Here is a 17,936-nt window from a genome sequence, read left to right on the forward strand (position 1 = left end):
TGTTATTTTAAAGAATAACAAGTGAAATGAGATGTTATGGTAATAGTTAATAATACAAGGAATATACATACTAAGAGGTTTTTAACAAAGAATAAAGTATAAATGGGGTGTTGTAAATGTACCGGGCGGTACACCTCCACACCGTTTATTTAAAAGTTGCGCCAGTTGAAACTCCTCTTCTGGAGGAAGTCTGAACTTTATCTACGGTCTTAATTTCCAAATTTCTCAGAAGATGTCACTACCTGGAAAATTTTGAGTTTGTGAACTGTGTCATTTTCGACGTACTTTTGTCTTGCTTGTATTAAGAAGTGTGAACTTTCTCTTCTAGAGGACACTACTGAAGATCAACAATAGTGCACCCTAGTGTGGAGTCAAAGAACTATTTTGTTGGAAAAAATTTAATTACAGGAGTTTGTTCTTTGTTAAATTTCTTTCTGTCATTGTTTTAGTTGGCAATATTTACCCCTTTCTTCCCCTTGTTTTGAATGTATCCAATCACGAATTTTTTCAATTAATTTCTGACCAATCTGGTGTATCTTTCCCCAACTTGAATCTGTTGCGGGGTCCTACCCAATAAAATCTTTGTGGGAGGGTGTTTTCTTTCCCCTAACGCCTAGAACTTTCTGCGAGAGTATTTAAACTGCTGATTTTAGGGTCTCCGAGCCACTTCTGTTCCATCTTTCAGTGTATTAAGTACATAGCGGGAGGCGGGAAGCGCCTCTTTCCTCGGCAGCGGTCAACAATAAGGTAATGGCCGATTAATAAATTTTTTCTTTGCCAGCTCAGCAGTTTAACTTTCGGGGCATGTTCTAAGCGTTCCCCTACGTAACCTTTTCCTAAAATGTAACTTCTCTTTTCGTCTATTCTCTTGTAAAGCGACATACTGGGATAGAGAGTGTTAACCCTCTCGAGCTCCCACTCACATTGTTTGAGGTGAACTTATTTTTCGCAACCTATTCTTCAGTAATGTAAGTTAGTAGTTTCTTAAGTCACCTCTGTAGTATGGGATTAGCCCTTGCATCAGTGGCCTTAGAGCCAAAATAGGTCTTAAAGACAAAGTGTATTAGGAGTGCAAGTTCGCCTCCTCTCAAATTGTGATTTTAGAGGTCATGTATTAACTTTCTTGTCATTTAACAGACCTCAGTAGATTGGGTATTTTGCTCCTGTGTATATGTCCTTTGAGGACGGCTTAAAGGTGGAGTTCGGAGTGGCCTATGATAGGCTTGTATTTTAAGGGGAAGTTGCCCTTTTTGAAAATTGTGTTTCTGCCTCAATGAGGCTTTTGGATGTAATTGGAAGCCGGTGTTTCTGGCATGTTTGGGGGTTTTCGGCCCCTTTGTTGTATGGTGTTCATTGTAAGGTTGGGCTCATGGCTCAAGAATTATGTTTCTGACCTTTTGAAGCCCCAAATGGGGTACCTATGTAAATGTAATTGTCAATCGTGTTTCGGCTACTAAGTACCTGTTCTATTTGTTGTTACCTAATTTTGAAAAGAAAATATAACCTTGCTAAATTTTAAAATTAATTTCACTTTAGTAGCTTGAGACCCCTTCACCACCCAGCACCTTCTTTCATGCATAACTACCACCAAAACACGGTAACAAGTGGTAGCAGAGCGTGGTTGAATGGGTCTCAATTTAGCCCCTTTTGACGGCTAAGCTCTGTTTTGATCCGAACTCTAACCATTTTCTCAGTTGCTGGAAATTTTTTATTGAGGTTTTTCAAAATTTTTCTGTTATCATGCCCGGCCCTCGCGATGTTCTCCTCCTTAACTACTTGCGCAAAGAGGAGTTGATCTACGAATTAACTATTAGAAACGTGCAATCTGGAGGCACGGTTGCTATCGACACTAACAAGCTTAGAGACTCCCTTGATTTGCCCATTTCCATCCCCAATTTGGGAGAGAAAGAAATTGATGACTCTCTTTCCACGATCGTCGAGAACATTACTGGGCTAGCATCGGTCGTTAGTTTTTTTGATGAAAATGATCCGTCTCCTAATCAAATTAAGCGTGTGCAAGGCAGGCTATATCATTTTTCAAATAGAGTTAATGATCTGTTGTCTCTAAAGGTGAATGACGTTCAGAGGAAGGAAGCTAATACGCTCCTTGAAACTATTTCTGAATTGTCTAGTAAAGTCACTCAATTGTTAACTGGGGAAATTCCTCCCAAATCTGATCAACCCACCATAGTGAATGTAGGTAGTGAGGAAGAGTCTCCTAAGGGAGAAGTAAATAGGAAAACCCCCACTGCTCAAACTATCTCTGCCCCATTGGACAACGAGTCTGAACGCCGTGCATCGTTGAGTAACATCCGTGCTGAATTAAATTCTTTGCCCCTGAAACCTCTACCTACTATGTCACCCGGGTTTAGCAGCTTGCCTCATCCATTGGCAATGTTGCTAAGAGGTATCTCTAAGTTTTCTGTCAACACCACCAGTGAAGTTATTTCATTTTTAAGATTTTTAGTTGAATTTCAGGATCACGCCCTTGTGTTTTCTCTTTCCCCTTGTCAAATTTTACAAATAATCTATCCTTATGCTATTGGTGTTCTCTCAGATAAAATAGTAAGAGCTATTACTGAACAGTCATCTATTGAAGATTTTCACGCACACTTGCTTGCAAATTTCATTCCTGCCCGCGCGAGGTCATCTCTGATTCAGAAATACTATTATCGGGTACAGCGCTTGGATGAAAACTTGGCTGATTTCATACAGGACATTAAGTTTTATACTAGGGTGTTTGCCCTTCATTTTCCTGAAGATCAGATTGTGCAGGCTATTGTAGAGGGAATTTCACCTCCTTATGGGTCATATTTGTGTTTCGCGGCGTGCCCGCAAACCTTCTCGGAACTTGAAGCGTTGGCCGTCTCGGCGGAAGGAGTTAGATACGCCGATTCTTTGCGTGTCGCGAAAGAACCCCCGCCTTCCTTTAGTAACACTCGGCCTCCACCTCGCCGACCAGTCAATCCCCGTAAATGTTATGCGTGCGGGGCGCCTGACCACCTGCACAATAAGTGTCCTCTGATCAAGTCTAGTAGGGCAAATAATGGAGCTGGTTCATCACAAGGCTGTTTTAAATGTGGGGCTTTCTCACATATCGCCAAGAATTGTCCCAATTCGAATAGCACCCCCTCCTGCTCAACTTCTGGGGTAACTTCCAACAACAATCAAAAGTGACTAGTGGCTTCGGCTGAGTCAACTAATTCATCTTCCCGAGGCTCAGCCCCTGGTAAGCAGATCGAAAATCCTGGGAACGTTAAATCTGCTAATCTGTCCTTTGAATGCCCCAAAGAGTGTCTTAAGATTGCGGTGGATACCCCCGCACCTGTTCCTTTCCTTAAGATTGAGGTAAATAACGAACCTATAACAGCTCTATTAGATTCAGGCAGTGTTTGTTCCATTATTTCGGCTGAATGGTACTCGAAATTGAAGTCTGTTTGTAACCTACCTGTCTATGACTCTTCTCCTGTGAAATGTGTTTCTGCTAATACATCTCCATTAGAAATTCTAGGTTCCTTACTGGTCAAAATTCGTATTTTTAAATTTACATGGAAAATTAAATTGTTTGTGGCCAAGCAATTGTCTTGCCCCATTATATTGGGAGCTGACTTTATTTCTCACACTGGTCTTGTGCTCGATCTCCAGTCTAGGTCGTGCACATTCAAATTTGCTTCTAGTTGTAAAATTCCACTATTAAAGTGTAATTCTGTGTCATGTTCTTCTATTTCGCCTACCCAGGATGAGATGTTGTTAGACCTTAGACATCTACCTGAGGAGCAGGCTGATAGTATTCGCAAACTGTGTCAGTCGTTTCCCGAGGTATTCTCTGATACTCTTGGCGTTACTGACCTGATCGAATACAAAATTGAGGTCACGGATTCGATTCCTGTCCGTTTTCCACCGTATAGGCTATCTCCACCTAAAATGAAGGCTCTGAAAGAAATCATCGATCAGATGTTGAAGGATGGTATTATTAGGCCCTCTAAGTCAGCGTATTCTTCGCCTATTTTTCTAGTCCCGAAACCCCAAGGGGGCTTCAGGCCTGTAATTGACTACAGGGCTCTCAATCGGAAGGTGGTGTTACAATCTGTGCCCCTTCCCGACCTTCATTCTTGCTTTTCATGGTTTCGTAAGGCCAAGTTCTTTACTATCTTGGACTTGAATCAGGCCTATAATCAAATTCCCCTTGCTGAGGAGTCTAAACACCTTACAGCGTTTGCCACGGACTGGAATTTATATGAATACAACCGCGTACCTTTCGGGCTCCCCACGGGAGCAGCGGTACTCACTAGGCTACTAGATAGGGTCTTCTCCGACATCAAATTTGAGTACTTATATCACTACTTGGATGATGTCGTCGTGTTTTCGGAGACCTTCGAAGAACATCTAGATCATCTGCGAGAAGTTCTGAATCGCCTTCGTAAGGCTGGGTTAACTGTCAAGTTGTCCAAGGTCGCTTTTGCTAAGCCCTCTATGTCATTCCTAGGGCATATTGTGTCACCTGATGGTGTAGCAGTCGATCATTCTAGAACACAGGCCATCCGGGATTTTAAACCTCCCAAGAACATTAAAGGTATCGCCAGGTTCATTGGTATGGTGAATTTCTTCAGAAAGTTCATTCCTAACTTTGCTAATAGAGCGGCGCCATTGAACCTTCTTCGTAGGAAAGGCATCAAATTCGAGTGGGGACCTTCTCAACAAGCCGCTTTTGAAGATCTGAAATTAGCTCTGTGTAATGCCCCTGTCCTTGCCATGCCTGATTTCTCAAAGAAATTCATCGTCCAAACGGACGCGTCGTCGTCGGCGGTAGCGGCAGTCCTTCTTCAAGAGACTGAACTAGGGAGGCGACCCATCGCCTATGCATCTAGGACTCTATCGGCTCAAGAAGCCAAGTATTCCATCTATGAGCTCGAAGGGTTGGCAGTCTTATTTGCCTTAGAAAAGTTCCGTCTCTATCTGGAACATGTCAAATTCGACCTGGAGACAGATAATCAAGCATTAAGCTGGGTCTTAGGTAGGCCGCGTCGTACTGGTCGTATAGCCCGTTGGGCCATCCGTATTTCTGCCTTCCAATTCAATGTCAGGCATATCCGAGGTACCGAAAATGTTGTCGCTGATGGACTCAGCCGTATGTTTTCAGGCGACGTTGAGAAGCACGAACCGGTCGACAGTTCATCACCTCCCGAGTCCATGCTATCTGAGGTTAATGCCATCCTAACAGATGTTCCCATGCTGTTTAGGGATATCGAGAAATACCAACGCGAAGATCCGACGCTGGCTCCGATAATGGAAACCCTTTCTTCTGGGGAACATGTTGTCCCTTATGTTCTGAGGAATGGAGTTCTATGTTGCCCTTCGAGGCATGATAAGATGATGAAAGTTGTTGTTCCAGCGGTTCTTGTACCTATGATCTTCAAGTATTATCATGAGACCCCATTAGGAGGGCATCTTGGTATCTTTAAAACTCGTGAAAAGATTCGTGATATGTTCATCTGGAAGGGTATGGACGGTGAAATCCGTGAATTAGTAAAGGCATGTAAATCCTGTTTGCTTAGTAAACCGACCATGTCCACTAAGGTAGGTCTTTTGTCTTCTCATCAAGCGTCGTGCCCCATGGAGTGCCTGTATATTGATTATGTGGGACCCTTCCCCCAGTCAAAGGGGAATGCCAACAAGTTCATCTTTGTATGTGTAGATGGTTTTACTAGATTTTCCTGGTTATTTCCGACTAAGCTGGCTACCGCTCAGTCCACCATTTCTTGTCTTAATACTATCTTTGCTTCTTTTGGTCCTTGTCAATACATAGTTTCCGATAATGCTAAGGCTTTTACATCTAATTTATTTCGTAAATTCTGTTTTGACTTATCCATCTCTCATGTAACTACTTCTGCTTATTACCCTCAACCATCTCTGGCTGAACGGGTTAACCGTAATCTCAGGTCCGCACTCATTGCCTATCATCATGAAGATCCTTCCAGGTGGGACACGTCCCTGCATTGGATAGCTTTTGCTTTGAATTCAGCGGTTCATGAATCTCACAAGTTCACTCCAGCTTCTTTAATGTTCAAGTTTGTTCCCAACTCGCCGCTCTCTAACCTCTGGTCTCTGAATGACATTCTACCCGAGATAATAGATCCGGACAACATTAAAGATCTTTGGAAGAAGGCTAAAGCCAATCTTAAAGTGTCTCATGAAAAGGTTAGGGAAAGGTATGATCGTGGACGGAGACCCACCCCTTTGAAGGTAGGTGACCAGGTTATGGTCAAAAATTTTGTTCCCGCGGGCAAGCTTGCCCCCAGATTTCATGGGCCTTGTATCATTCTCGATTTTCTTACGCCGGTTACCTTATTGTTAAGTAATCCAGCCACCGAGAGGATATTTAGGGTTCACCTGTCCCAGGTGAAACCGGTGTAATTTTGTGTTAACTTGCTTCATATTATTTTGAAAGGATATGAAAGTTATATATTTTTTTTTTTTTGAGTTTCACTTTTATGGCATTCTGCCCCTTCTATAATATTTTGGTTTTAGACGTAAGCCTTTTGTAAAACCCGCCCCGATCCGTTAAACTGCCATCCTGTTCTTGCCACGGCCATTACCACGCTCCCGTCTCCTGCTCCACCTTACACTGTGGCTTCATTAGATTAAATGCCACGGATATCTACACGCCGCTGGCCCCTCAACCTCTCCATAATGCCTGTGCCTTCAAAAACACGATGGTCCAACACAATTCTGCCGCCTAGCCTTAATGTTTCAGTGCCCCCGCAGCCGCGCAGCGCCGCGCAGCAACTGGGGAGGGGGATGGGCCCCCTCCTCTCCAGCGAGGACGACATGTGCACGGCGAGCCGGAGCTCTCCTCCCGGCCAAGGCTGATGTGCGGCGCACGACCTGCTACTTGCCCGCAGCCTGTATATGTTCACCGCGGGCGCGGCGTGCTTCAACACCTCTGCTCCCCTCATAGTGCGGGCGAGCGGTATCTCAGGGTACTTAAGGGGTCCGAGCGGCCTCCTTTTGGACGCAAGCTGCAACGGCCGGTCCGGCCATCCAACTTCATCAACATCAACTACATGGACAGTTACTATAAGAGATAACTACATTTGGGAATTCAACAGCAATATCTGATGGACATTGCAAATTTTTCCTTCACTTTTAAGTAGTAAAAGCTTATCTTCAGAAATTCAACTTCTATACACCTAAAGACTTCACTTCACCTCCAACAACAAAATTTTGGAACCGAATTAAGAAATTTCTCAAATACTTCTGCAAGTTATCTTAATAGCAACATCAAAACTTGGAACTTATTTTCAAACAAAAGTTTATGTTCTTCTGTGTTACCCCGTGGAGGAACTTTTGGGGGGGGAGGTCTGTACCGGGCGGTACACCTCCACACCGTTTATTTAAAAGTTGCGCCAGTTGAAACTCCTCTTCTGGAGGAAGTCTGAACTTTATCTACGGTCTTAATTTCTAAATTTCTCAGAAGATGTCACTACCTGGAAAATTTTGAGTTTGTGAACTGTGTCATTTTCGACGTACTTTTGTCTTGCTTGTATTAAGAAGTGTGAACTTTCTCTTCTAGAGGACACTACTGAAGATCAACAATAGTGCACCCTAGTGTGGAGTCAAAGAACTATTTTGTTGGAAAAAATTTAATTTCAGGAGTTTGTTCTTTGTTAAATTTCTTTCTGTCATTGTTTTAGTTGGCAATATTTACCCCTTTCTTCCCCTTGTTTTGAATGTATCCAATCACGAATTTTTTCAATTAATTTCTGACCAATCTGGTGTATCTTTCCCCAACTTGAATCTGTTGCGGGGTCCTACCCAATAAAATCTTTGTGGGAGGGTGTTTTCTTTCCCCTAACGCCTAGAACTTTCTGCGAGAGTATTTAAACTGCTGATTTTAGGGTCTCCGAGCCACTTCTGTTCCATCTTTCAGTGTATTAAGTACATAGCGGGAGGCGGGAAGCGCCTCTTTCCTCGGCAGCGGTCAACAATAAGGTAATGGCCGATTAATAAATTTTTTCTTTGCCAGCTCAGCAGTTTAACTTTCGGGGCAGGTTCTAAGCGTTCCCCTATGTAACCTTTTCCTAAAATGTAACTTCTCTTTTCGTCTATTCTCTTGTAAAGCGACATACTGGGATAGAGAGTGTTAACCCTCTCGAGCTCCCACTCACATTGTTTGAGGTGAACTTATTTTTCGCAACCTATTCTTCAGTAATGTAAGTTAGTAGTTTCTTAAGTCACCTCTGTAGTATGGGATTAGCCCTTGCATCAGTGGCCTTAGAGCCAAAATAGGTCTTAAAGACAAAGTGTATTAGGAGTGCAAGTTCGCCTCCTCTCAAATTGTGATTTTAGAGGTCATGTATTAACTTTCTTGTCATTTAACAGACCTCAGTAGATTGGGTATTTTGCTCCTGTGTATATGTCCTTTGAGGACGGCTTAAAGGTGGAGTTCGGAGTGGCCTATGATAGGCTTGTATTTTAAGGGGAAGTTGCCCTTTTTGAAAATTGTGTTTCTGCCTCAAGGAGGCTTTTGGATGTAATTGGAAGCCGGTGTTTCTGGCATGTTTGGGGGTTTTCGGCCCCTTTGTTGTATGGTGTTCATTGTAAGGTTGGGCTCATGGCTCAAGAATTATGTTTCTGACCTTTTGAAGCCCCAAATGGGGTACCTATGTAAATGTAATTGTCAATCGTGTTTCGGCTACTAAGTACCTGTTCTATTTGTTGTTACCTAATTTTGAAAAGAAAATATAACCTTGCTAAATTTTAAAATTAATTTCACTTTAGTAGCTTGAGACCCCTTCACCACCCAGCACCTTCTTTCATGCATAACTACCACCAAAACACGGTAACAGTAAAAATTATAATCATGGAAATCAGTAAGTTCTTGTATTGAAATGAAATATGGCTTAGGAAGAGGGCTTAAGGTGGGGCTGAAGGGTGCGGGAGAAAGTGTAACTGTCTTGGAAAAGTACCTTTGATTAAATTTAGGATTGAGTTTAGGTTGGCTGCATTATTGTTTCTGAGGAAAGTGATAAATAGATCGAAGAGTATGTGGGTTTCTCTGAGATTTCATTGAGATTGTGACTGGCATTAAAGTATTGGTCTAGGTGTATGTAGTAATTTTCCATTATGTTGAGTAAAGGGCCCTTGTTTGCTAATACGAGGATGTCCATGTCTTGTTAACCAACATCTTTAAGAAACAAGGCGTTAAAATAGCCTTCAAAACCAACAATAAGAACATGAACGTTTTATACAATACTTCACACATCAACAAGACCAGCAGTTTTTTAAAATCAGGAGTTTATAGGATCAAATGTACCACCTGTAAAAAAACCTACATCGGGCAAACCGGGAGAAACTTCATTATCAGATACCATGAGCACACTAACGCAATAAAATACAACAGGTTTTCAGCCATCGGCCAACACATGCAAGATTTTAACCATAATTTCACCAATATTGAACAAGACATGGACATCCTCCTTTACTCAACATAATGGAAAATTACTACATACACCTAGACCAATACTTTAATGCCAGTCACAATCTCAATGAAATCTCAGAGAAACCCAACATACTCTTCAATCTATTTATCACTTTCCTCAGAAACAATAATGCAGCCAACCTAAACTCAATCCTAAATTTAATCAAAGGTACTTTTCCAAGACAGTTACACTTTCTCCCGCACCCTTCAGCCCCACCTTAAGCCCTCTTCCTAAGCCATATTTCATTTCAATACAAGAACTTACTGATTTCCATGATTATAATTTTTACAACACCCCATTTATACTTTATTCTTTGTTAAAAACCTCTTAGTATGTATATTCCTTGTATTATTAACTATTACCATAACATCTCATTTCACTTGTTATTCTTTAAAATAACATTTTCTTAGGATTTCGCCACAAATGATCCTTGCTCCAATACGGCTGATGATGACCCCTAGATGGGTCGAAACTAGTACCGTGTAATTTGTAATTTTGTGAATATATTGTAGTATTGAAAAGGTGGAAACGTTTACGTTGTTATTATTATTACTTATATATTAAGTAAAACACTGTCAAATAAATACAAACCTCGTGTATGGTCCATAGAAGATTCTAATGGTCATAGGACACATGATTTTTAAATTGTATTGAATAGATGGAAACTAGTTTCTAGCTAGTGGCTTTACGTCGCATGACACAGATAGGTCTTATGGCAATGATGGGATAGGAAAGGCCTAGGAGTTGAAAGGAAGCGGCCATGGCTTTAATTAAGGTACAGCTCCAGCATTTGCCTGGTGTGAAAATGGGAAACCATGGAAAACCATCTTCAGGGCTGCCGACAGTGGGATTCGAACCCACTATCTCCTGGATGTAAGCTCACAGCCGCGTGCCTCTAACCGCATGACCATCTCGCCCGGTAATAGATGGAAACAGTACTGTGAGGAGTTGTATAAAGAAGAGACAGTACAGCCGATGATTTAATGGCGAGATTTTGAACAAGAACCAGACATCTTACTTCAGTAAACATAAAGGGCAATCACAATGTTGCGACCGCACAAAGCACCGGGTTCTGACAACATAACAGCTGAACTACTGAAAGAGACGAGCGATATTGGCACTCAAATTATCACAGACATTTGCAATAAAATATGGAGAAATGGCAAATGGCCAGCTGACTGAGTTACACCCATCTTCATCCCCTTGCATAAAAAGGGCTCAACAATGAAATGTGATAACTATAGGACTTTATCATTAATTTCACATGCTAGTTGTTTATCTTGAAAGACAGACTCCAAAATTATATTAGTTCACAGATTCCCCCTGAACAAGCTGGTTTCATCAAAGGAAAAAGCACAAGAGAACAGCTGTTAAACATCTGACAACTAATCAAAAAGAGCAGAGAACTCCAGCTTCCTATGATCATTCACTTTCTAGACTATAGGAAAGCCTTTGACTGTGTTCACTGGGAGAAACTTTGGCAAGTGTTATTGGAAATGGGAGTTCCAAAACATCTTACCTGGTTGGTAAAGAATCTATATGAGTCTAACACAGCAGTTGTCAGAATAAATGGCAAGGTGTCTGAAATCTTCGCCAAGGCTGTATATTGTCACCCCAGCTTTTTAATATTTATGGCGAGTACATCATGCGAACTGCATTGGCTAAATGGACTGGTGGATTTCCTATTGGTGGCAGAAAGATATTGAATCTCCAATATGCAGATGATACTGTACTGATTGCCATGGATGAGGCAGAAAAGACAGAGCTTTTAGACTGTGTGAGAACTGAGAGCATCAGTTTGGGTTTGCAGATCAACATGCAAAAGACAAAAATCATGGTAGTTCATAGGCCTGGCAAGCTGAACGAACTCAGTGCCTTCAGCAAAATGGAAATGGTTTCAGAAATATTGTGCCTGGGTGCCATTATAACTAGCAATATCAGCTGTGAAACAGAGATCAGGAGGATTGCCATGGCCAAAAACATCATGTCTCAGTTATCTCATATTTGGAAGGATCGTTCCATTTCTGTAAAGCTAAAGATGAGACTAGTACAGACACTGGTATTTATCTTCCTCTATGGTGCTGAAACGTGGACTTTAGGAGTTTCAGATTTGAATAAGATCAACTCATTCGAGATGTGGTGCTGGAGAAGAATGCTTCGCATTCCTTGGACAACATTTCGAACCAACGAATCCATCCCCAAGGAGCTGAACATCAGTACCAGGTTATCGGCAAAATGTCAACAGAGGATTCTCCAATTCTTTGGTCATATTATGCATCGTGGAGAAGGATGCCTTGAAAAGCACATAATCTTGGGAAACGTGCCTGGAAAGAGGGAGCGTGGGTGAGCACCGATACGCTGGACAGATGGCATAAAACATGCAGCAAAGATATTGTTTATACAATCTATCCATATAGCAGAAGACCGTGAAGGATGAAAATGGGCACAAAGAAATATCTTCAGAGATCACGATCCTCAGGATTGAGGGACCGATATAGACAGACAGTCTCTCTAGTTTCCGGGTACATCAGTTGGTTGATAGTTACGTTAATGTGCAGACATATAGTGTGTGTGTTTCCAATACTGAATAGTAACGGGTGTCAAAAGGATAAGTACGTGTTAGTATGAAACAAAGACTAAATGCCCTAGAGCGTATTGATAAAGGTGAATCAGTACGAAGTATATGTAAACTTCTTAATGTTGGGAAAAGCACGGTCAATGATGACAGTTCCTGTACTTGAACAGAAACAGAAAAGGCACTTTCAACAAGATACACCTTAAGAAAACCAAAAAATGAATTGTTAGACAAAGCGTTATGGGTTTGGTTCATGCAGGAGCAGCGAAGAGGCAATCTAATAAGTGGTCCAATTTAAAACAAAATTATTATCCTACACTCAAAACTTCAAAACGAGCAGACACTTTTTGGGTAGTGATGAATGGTTTACATGCTGGAAGAAACGTCGTGGAATTCATCTCCTTGGCATTTATGGTGAAAAACTTTCAGCTGACAACACAGCAGCAAGTGATTTTTCGAAAACGTTTACTGACATCATTACCTAAGCATTTACTCAAGAGCAAGTATATAATACTGATGAAATGGGGCTAAATTACAAACTTTTGCCTACAAAAACTTTTACGGTGCTAAGGAAATTTCAGCCCCCAGGTTTTAAGGCCAAAAAAGAAAGAATTAGGGTTGCGTTGTATTCAAATGCCTCAAGGACCCATAAGCTGCCCCTTTTTGCGATTGGAAAATCAGCAAAACCAAGGGCTTTTAAGAACCTGAACATGTCATCCCTTCCAGTGTACTATACATCACAAAAATCAGCTTGGATGGACTCTTACCTACTTAAGGAGTGGTTTATAAGTGAATTTGTTCCTAAAGTGAAACACCACTTGACAAGCTTGAAGTTGCCAGTATAAACACTGCTATTACTTGACAACACACCCACTCATCCAGAGGAATATGGATGTGAAGGTGAGAGTGGTATTAGACTCTCATTTCTGCCACAAAATGTAACAAGCATTGCACAGCCAATGGATCAAGGGGACATTGAATGTTTTTAGAAGAAATACTGCCGAAAGCTTCTCTCAGGGATTTTAGTAAAGCTGGATAATGAAGACAACATAAATTTGATTAAGGCCTTGAAGAAAATCAACATGAAAGATGTGATTTACATAGTGGCTAAGGCATAATTATGATGAAATACCGGCATCCACACTGTAAATTCTTGGAGAAAAGTCTGGTCAAATGTACAAGAGATTATTCAAGAACATAAAGAAGAAACCCTTAAAGTAGATGACAAGCCTATTTTTAGGATTTACCTCAATGTGACTCATTTAGCCCTCTTCAGTTCCTTCATCACAGACTTCTTCTACTTCTTTGTCTTGATGAATAACATACTGAACAGTCTCTTCATCATTTAATATTTCATTGTCAAGTTCTTTATCACCATCTATCCAATCCAGAATGCCTTGTATTACAAGGCTGCCCGAGTTAGGCAGTTGCTGTAGGTCGTGTAACAGAATTTTATTGTCATCTTGTTGACAAAGACATAAAGACAAGCTGTGGAAGTAAGAAGAAATTGAAGGAACTTACTAGGAAATTGAATCTAGCAAAGAAGACAGCTAAGAGTAATATGATGACAAGCATAATTGGCAGTCATACAAATTTTAGTGAAAAATGGAAGGTACTTTAAGGCAGAAACAGGTTCCAAGAAGGAAATCCCAGGAATCATTAATGAACAAGGGGAGTGTGTATGTGAGGATCTTCAATTCAATCAGCAGTATGTACAGATTGTTGGTTACAAGGATAATGTCCAGATACAGGAGGTGACTAATATTAAAGAAGTATTCAAATTTGCCTAAGATAACAATGGCATTTACAATAAGATACAAAAGTTGAAAATTAGAGAAGTAGCTGGAATTGATAAGATTTCTGGGGATATACTAAACACAATGGGTTGGGATATAGTACCATATCTGAAGTACTTACTTGATTATTGTTTGCATGAAGAAGCTATACCACATGAATGGATAGTTGCTATAGTACCCCATTGTATAAAGGAAAGGGTGATAGACATAAAGTCAAAAATTACAAGCCTGTCAGTTTGATATGCATTGCATATAAGCTTTGGGAAAGCATTCTTTCTGATTATAGACATGTCTGCATAATTAATAACTGGTTCGATAGAAGGCAGTTCTGGTTTAGGAAAGGTTATTCCACTGAAGCTTAACTTGTAGGGTTCCAGCAAGATATAGCAGATATCTTGGATTCAGGAGATCAAATGGACTGTATCGCGATTGACCTGTCTAAGGCATTTGATAGGGTGGATCATGGGAGACTATTGGGAAAAATGAGTGCAATTGGACTAGACAAACGAGTGACTGAATGGGTTGCTATATTTCTATAATATAGATCTCAGAAAATTAGAGTAGGCGAAGCTCTAACTGACCCTGTAATAATTAAAAGGGAAATTCCTCAAGGCAGTACTATTGGACCTTTATGTTTTCTTATACATACATAAATGATATGAGTAAAGAAGTGGAATCAGAAATAAGGTTTTTTGCCAATGATGTTATTTTGTACAGAGTAATAAATAAGTTACAAGATAGTGAGCAACTGCAAAATGACCTTGATAATGTTGTGAGATGGGCAGCAGGCAATGGTATGGTATTAAACGGGGTTAGAAGTCAGGTTGTGAGTTTCACAAATAGGAAAAGTCCTCTCAGTTTTAATTACTGCATTGATGGGGTGAACGTTCGTTATGGGGATCACTGCAAGTAGCTAGGAGTTAATATAAGGAAAGATCTTCATCGCCGGGCGAGTTGGCCGTGCGGTTAGAAGCGCACAGCTGTGAGCTTGCATCCAGGGGATAGTGGGTTGAAACCCCACTGTCGGCAGCCCTGAATATGGTTTTCCGTGGTTTCCCATTTTCACACCAGGCAAAATACTGGGTCTGTACCTTAATTAAGGCTACGGCCACTTCCTTCCCATTCCTAGGCCTTTCCTGTCCCATCGTCGCATAAGACCTATCTGTGGCGATGCGACGTAAAAAAAATAGCAAAAAAGTCTTCTTTGGAGTAATCACATAAATGGGATTGTAAATAAAGGGTACAAATCTCTGCACATGGTAATGAGGGTGTTTAGGGGTTGTAGTAAGGATGTAAAGGAGAGGGCATATAAGTCTCTGGTACGACCTCAAATAGAGTATGGTTGCAGTGTATGGGACCCTCACCAGGATTACTTGCTTCAAGAACTGGAAAAAAATCCAAAGAAAAGCAGCTCGATTTGTTCTGGGTGATTTCCGACAATGGTTCCGTATTGAAGATGACGTATATCACTAATATTATAATAACATTTATAGATCCACCTGTTCAATACAATACAATACAATACAATCCACTATTTCATATCGTTAAAATTTATACATAATACTTAAAATTCATAGGTACATGTTACACCCTCTTTTTATGGGCATCATCTCATCAGCCTATATCAATCTTAAAATTATTGGTATAGGATCTTTCTAATCTTATAAATTATAGAATAAAATGTTGAACAATGATCTCATAAAATGTTATAGTATAACATCTAAAATGACGACAATGCACAGAAAGTAAATTAAAAATATAGTAAATTAACGGTTTTGAAGATTATAACGCGGTTAATCTAGAATATTTGAGCGTTTAAAACCAAAATGGATCCTCTTCTTATACACCATTAGGACTGTGACAGCCTTGAGTGTGAAAGCACAATCATCCAAGGGGGATATTTATTCCACTTCCATAACATGAGTTCAAGATAGTAAAATCAATGTCAAATATGATGCCCATAAAAACCGGTGAAACGAGTACTTATGACTTAAGTATTATGTATACACTTTAACCACATGAAATGGTGGATTGTATTGTATTGAAAGGTGGATCTATAAATATTATTATAATATTTATGATATAAGTGGTATGTTCCGAGCTGTCAGTGGATAGATGGCGTGGAATGACATTCGTAGACGAATAAGTTTGAGTAGTGTCTTTAAAAGTAAGAAAGATCACAATATGAAGATAAAGTTGGAATTCAAGAGGACAAATTGGGGCAAATAATTTACGGGAAATGGAGTTACAGACTGGAATAACTTACTAAGGGAGATGTTCAATAAATTTCCAATTTCTTTGCAATAATTTAAGAAAAGGCTAGGAAAATAAGATAGGGAATCTGCCACCTGGGCGACTGCCCTAAATGCATATTAGTAGTGATTGATTGAACTCATTTCAGGTGAGTACACTTGGTAAAGACATTAATACTACTTGCCTAATAACTGGTTCTTTATTTATGTACTGCAGTGTTCTCCCTAGAAACATTTTAATGGGCAGACTGCCCTGCTAAAATAACCTAGATATGTGCTAGTTCTATAATATTAAGTGATATGTGTCGTCACCAGAAGACCTATCTGTGTCGGTGCGATGTAAAGCAACTAGCAAACAAAAAAACAATTATATGCGCTAGTTCTATAATATTAATTTATATTTCAGTCGTTGGGTGTTCTAAATTTAAATTTAAATTATATAAAATGGTTTATTTATATGACAAATCTTTTTAATTGTCAGAATGATTGCATCAATTACATTGGAGTTTAAATGTTCAGCTTGACTACCACATAGTGTCGTACGCGAGCAGAGCCTGGAATAGCGTGGAATCGCATGCGATTCCGCATGACGTCACAAACCCATATGGCACTCCACAGCAACGAAATGGTAGGCCCCTGTGTTACATGATTATGAACAAACAGTACACCAGTACAAGTTTAAAATACTCTGATGTCTTCTTTGTGGTATCACTAAAATAGTTCAATTTCACAATTAATGTTTACCCGACTGATATTATTAATGCCCTGAAGGGAATAAATTGAAATGTTATAATATCCATTTTTTTTATGCCCTATTTCCCATCCGGCTACTCATTCCTGAAACCCAGCTGTTGAAAATTTCTGGGGAGAACACTGATACTGTATTTCACTTAAGCTTCAAATTGGTATTTATAGCATATTGTCAGTTAGTCTGGTCTAGGGTCCCATCCCGATGTGGCCAAAATAGAGAGAGTCTACTGTACAGTATTCTACAGTAGTTTTCATTTTAAGTAATGTTAATCCTCAGATGCATTTTGATGTGATAATGTCTTATGCATGGCGTTTGTTGATCTAGGAAAGGCATTCGATAATGTTGATTGGACCGAGCTATTTGAAATTTTGAAGGTGATCGGGATCAGATAACCAGAGAGAAGAATTATCAAAAATCTGTAAAGAAATCAGTCTGCAGTGATAAAAATAGAGGGCTTTGGAAAAGAAGCAGCAATTTAGAAAAGAGTGAGGCAAGGTTTTAGTTTGTCTCCCCTCCTTCTCAAAGTTTATATAGAACAGGCAGTAAAGGAAATCAAAGAAAAATTTGGAAAGGGAATCACAATCCATGGAGAGGAAATCAAAACCCTGAGATTTGCCGATAGTTATTTTATTTGAGACTGCAAAAGATCTGGAGAAATTGCTGCATGGTATAGACAGAGTCTTACAGAAGGAGTACAAGATGAAAATAAGTAAGTCCAAAACAAAAGTAATGGGAGTGCAGATGAAGTGGGTTCATTTTAATCCAGTCAGGTGATGCAGGAAATATTAGATTCAGAAATGTTTTAAAGGAAGTAGATAAATATTGTTACTTGGGTAGGTAAATAACTAATGATAGCAGAAGTAAGGACATAAAATGCACACCAGCACAAGTAAGGAAGGACTTTAAGAAAAGAAACGTCCTCACTTCGAACACCGATATAGGAATTAGAAAGACACTTTTGAATACTTTTGGCTGGAGTGTAGCACTGTATGGAAGAGAAACATGGACAATAACTAGCTCAAAAAGAAATAGCTTCAAAGCTATAAAAGCTTACGAAACGTGCTGTTACAGAAGAATGAT

At 40.1% G+C, this 17,936-nt stretch overlaps 1 protein-coding gene across 1 annotated transcript in view; it reads right to left on the reverse strand.

Moving 5' to 3' along the window:
* Window positions 1-17,936, reverse strand: part of Grip75 (gamma-tubulin complex component 4) — a 176,800-nt gene that overhangs the window by 137,649 nt on the left and 21,215 nt on the right. The window lies entirely within an intron of this gene.

This window comes from Anabrus simplex, chromosome 4 (assembly GCF_040414725.1).
Source record: "Anabrus simplex isolate iqAnaSimp1 chromosome 4, ASM4041472v1, whole genome shotgun sequence".
In the NCBI taxonomy this organism is placed as follows: domain Eukaryota; kingdom Metazoa; phylum Arthropoda; class Insecta; order Orthoptera; family Tettigoniidae; genus Anabrus; species Anabrus simplex.